Below are 4,735 nucleotides of genomic sequence, written 5' to 3'. Positions count from 1 at the left end.
CCGCCCCGCACCCGCACCCGCGGGGCTGCGCCGCCGCCCCCCAGCCCCACCCGCGGTCCCGGGGCGCGGGGACGGCGCTGGCACCGGCACCGCGCGCTGGCACTGGCTTCGGGCACAGGCTTCGGGCACCGCCCTCTGCCGCTTCGGCCCCGGTCGCTCCCCTGCCCCGGCCCGCCGTGCCCGGCCCGCACGCTCCGCCCGCCAGGCCGCAGGACCCCTGCAGAGCTGCCCGTGCCCAGCGCGGGCACTGCCACAGCCAGACTGTGTGTGGGAGCCCGTGGTGACTTCGGTGCTCCCCCTGCAACACACGGCCTCCTCCTCTCCTGGCTGCCGGTACCTGCAGAACTATCCATACCCCAGGGATACACATTCTCCCGGGCAACAGGGGAGGTTTAGGTTGGGCATCAGGAGGAATTTCTTCATAGAAAGGGTGATTAGACATTGGAACGGAGTGCCCAGGGAGGTGGTGGAGTCGCCACCCTGGAAGGTGTTCAAGGAAAGACTAGGCGTGGGACTTAGTGCCATGGTCTAGATGATATGGTGGTGTTCGGTCATGGGTTGGACTTGATGATCTCAGAGGTCTTTTCCAACCTAATTGATTCTGTGATACACAGCATGTCCATGTATTCCATTGCTCCCTCTCACTCAGCTCCCTGTGGTGGCCCTCTACCAGGAAACACCTCGTTGCTTTGCACAGACATGAACAGTCCATAGGTATACCCCAATTATGCATATGCAACTGTATAATTAATTTTCCATTAAACAAAATCACATCCCATAATGCCACCTATCCTCTGTTGAGCATCTCTGTAACTCTATTAATCTCAACAAAGAGGCACAGTACCATCCATCTCTCCTGGTAAACACATGGGTGTCCACCACTGCACTCACTGCTCCTCATCGTCTGCTCCTCAGACGATGTGCTGTCCTGCACTTGGTGGTGCATGTGCACGTTTCATCCCACCACAGCGAAACAGCCTGGAACACGAGTGGAGGATTTACTGTTACAGACTGCAACAAGTCATTTACAGATCCTGTAGCACAACCTGTGCTTCGTCTGCTAAATCACACTGAAAATGTGTCCACACATACACCGGGCATACAGGTATTCCATAACAGCATCCCATCACCTCGGCTGGGTGCCGAAGCATCTCTGATTATGGCAAACTCTCCCACACCTGTATGTGCAGGCCCTGACCGCCCACCTCCTCGCACCAGAACCTCTCTGCTGTGAGGTACCATCAGACTCCACCATCTTCGCTGCGTGCCCGTCTCCGCTGTGTGCTCCAGTGCAGTTCTGCAACACAAAATCCATGTGCAGCCACTCCACAGCACTTCCGTGCCCTCATTCCTGCCTTGCCAGCAAAGACGAGACCAATACGTCCCAAGAGGCTGTTGTGTTATCCACCTTCTTGCACATATAGAAATCCAACTACTCTTCCAACCATCAGTGGCACGCACACCATGCTATCCCTGTACACATTTTTGCCTGGATGATGACAATGCTGTCACTTAGCTACATGGAGGAAAAGCAGTAGGAAAAGAGCCACGCTACTCTTCCACATATGCTATCCATCCTCTGTGCTGATCTAGCAGGCTATCCAGTGCTACAGAAATGCAGGGTGGATAACAGCACCACCAAACTCGCATGGACCTCTGCAGGACTTTTCATTCCCTCTTTTGTGCACTGATCTTTTTGTGCGTAATCCTCTCTAATAGGAGCCAGGCGGACAGCCACGGCAAATTCCCATGTTGAGCAGTCCAGCCCCAATCGGTGGCCCCCAGACTCCATGTGTACCTCTTTTTTCCAGTGACTTGGCCACAAGGTGAGAGGTACAATGTGGGTGAAGATCTCACAACAGGAGTTAGTTGCTGGAGCTGTCTCTGCAGGTGATTCCCAACGCTCCTACTGGCAAGGTTATGGTCTGGAGAGAGCTGTTTGCTACTCATTAGGCAAAGTGTACCCCAGTGCCTCGGTCACTAAAGCACCAAGCTTCCCAGTGAACCACCTCTTCCCTGAAATCTTTCCATCTTTCCCTGCGCAGCACCTGAACACCTTTTTGTCACTAATGTTCTCCACCTCACCTCCAACTGATTTTTAGTTTGTAACCAAGTTTCTTACTCAGCAGAAGCCTTAATTTTTACTAAAAAAAAAAAAAAAAAAAAAAATCCATGTTGGATAATACATGATTATGATTTAGAGTTTTTTACTGTTTGTGGGGGCTGAGTAGATTAAATAGATTTTAAAAAAAAAAAAGAGAGAGAGACTTCTAAATGTTTTCCTTTGATAATAGCACTGTGATATAAATTTATTTGGCTGCTTTAAACCTGGAAGTTGCTGTACTTTATTGTGCTTTGATTACTTACCTTGTCTAACTGAAGCTTTCCAGTTTACAGCACTTTGGAAACAACTGCAGCAAGATCTGCCAAATATGATCTTCCGTACCTGCTGGTGGGTGTCAATGGCCAAACCAACCTCACAGCAACCCCAAGAGATGTTGAAATCCTTCAACATCTCTTGCTTTGGTGCTGCACCCGTGTTAAGAAAATCCAAACTAACCGAAGGGCCTTCCACACAGCCCTCCCAGCTCTGCTTCCAATGACAAGTGGGTGATGTGGGCTCTGTATTCCCACAGCAGCATGCTGGGGTGGCTTCTAAATTATTTCTGTAGTTTTGTGCATAGTCTGAGGTAGCCAGGGGTCAGGTCCCTTTCTGGGGACCCAGAAGAGTCCTGCCCCATCTTCCTCCTGGTCGCGGGCAGCCACCCCTGTCCAGGCTTTTATCAGGCTCACAGCCCTTTTCTCAGTTTCATTTTTGATAGAAACATGTTTCTCCAAGGTAAGAAGAAGAACAAAGTTTGTGACATTGTTTCACCCTGGAACTCCTGGATGGGGGCCAGTGGCCTCCGTTCAGCGTGTTTCAGTGATGCCCAGTGTGGGAGGCAATGGGTGGCGGGAAAGGAACTCCAGAGCATTTTGGAAAGAGGGGAGGCTTTCCAGACTAGTGTGAACCGTTCATATGTGGGACACAGATAACAGACTATAAGCATGACGTGCTGGTGCTGCAGAGAGTGTGATCTGAATGGTTGGTTTCTGGTCGCTCAGGTTATTTTTTGACTGCTACTCTCACGTTCAATAAGGATGCAGATGTGCTAACGGGTTTTGACACTGGGCACTGTGATGCTACACTATATTGCTTCTTTTGGGTGCTGGGATACAGATGTACTCCTGTTGTCCTCATTTTTGCTGTTCTCCGGCTGAGGGTTGCTCTAGCCTGACTGTTATATCCATTCTGTCAAGTTACACGCAACTAGTAACATGAAAAATATCTTTCAGCACCTGTGCAAAACTGGTATCACCCGATGTATTCATGAATGTGATGCTGTTCTGCAAAGGCTCCAGGTACATTTCACCTCCTCCTTTAACCTGGTTTTGACCATTTGCAGTTAATGTGAATGGACTCACCTCTTGTGTTTTTCATTTAACAGCCCTGTAGGCTCTCTGGATGGTACTGATGCTTGCTATGACTCTGAACTCAGGTTTTGCCGCTTCTGTCGAGGAACCTCGAAGATCCCAGGATTTCAGAGAAGTCTTGCCCTTCTGCTTTTTTCATTTGGTAACACAGAAAATGTTGCCCTAGATCATTTTTGAGAGAGGAGGGGTATCAAACTTGGAGAGAAATAACTTTGAATCTAGTAAGAAACTGGTCCAAACTTTCACTCAATATTTGGTTATTGTCCCAGTCTGTGTCTTTTCAACATCCATGCCACCCTCCCCCATTTTAAACTATCTTGTGAGAATTTGGCTGGTGTAAGAAACCCCAGCACCAGCCAAAGCAACTGCCCTGAATTCTGCATGTCTTCCCCAACTACAAAAGCTCTTTCTTCTGCCCAGGATACTGTTCTCCACTCCCAGGTTTCTACAAAGTCTCCATGGCAAGCTAAGGAAATCTAAATAATCCATTTTCATTGTTCCTTTCTTCAATGGTCTCCCCTTCTAATTTTTTTTAATTTTTATTATTATTTAGTATTTTTCTTTTTTTCCACAGAGAAGGAGCTTATTTGTTTAGTACAATGGAAGTATCATTACTTTGGTGTCAGACATGGAAGAAAATGACACAAGAAAGTCTCCTCATCTTGTGGAGAAGAGACAAGAGCCCTTCCTGTCATGTGCAAGGAACTGCTCTTGCAGCAAACAAACACCACTGGAACAAGAGGCAGAGAGAGACTTGCACACAGAGAATTTGGGAGCATACAACCAGAATAAGATCAAGAATCACTGAAGAGACCATGTGTGCTTCTTTTTTGAGAACAACATTCTACTCTCAATGGAGGATCGAGTCTCTCACAGCCACCTAGGTGAGGGCTGCCCATATGCCAGCGTGACTCTGCACCTACTTCCCGTTAGAGGAACGGCAGTTCAGACTTCGCTCGGCACTCGTCATGAGCCTCGTCTCCTGTTTTGCCGGGGGAAGGAGGGGGCAGGGTGAGTGGCGTGGCCGTGCAGCCAGAGCCGCACCGCGTCAGCCAGACGTGCGCGGTGCAGGAGGCAGTGCTAGCAGCAGACAACTGAGGCAGGCGTGGGGGCTGGGGGTGAGATAGAGAAGATTGGGGGTTGCTCAGCCCCCTGGAAATCAGAGCGGCTGATCTCTACATCTGTGTGCTTCGCTGGTTTGCTTGCTTTAAAAAACATCACATACTTGGTACTGACACCTTTAGCTAAGGTTACTTGATAT

The sequence above is a fragment of the Empidonax traillii genome, unplaced genomic scaffold, assembly GCF_003031625.1.
Source record: "Empidonax traillii isolate 1590-97213 ecotype Southwest subspecies unplaced genomic scaffold, ASM303162v1 scaffold163:size1593379, whole genome shotgun sequence".
Lineage (NCBI taxonomy): Eukaryota > Metazoa > Chordata > Aves > Passeriformes > Tyrannidae > Empidonax > Empidonax traillii.
Note: the sequence above shows the minus strand (reverse complement) of the source record.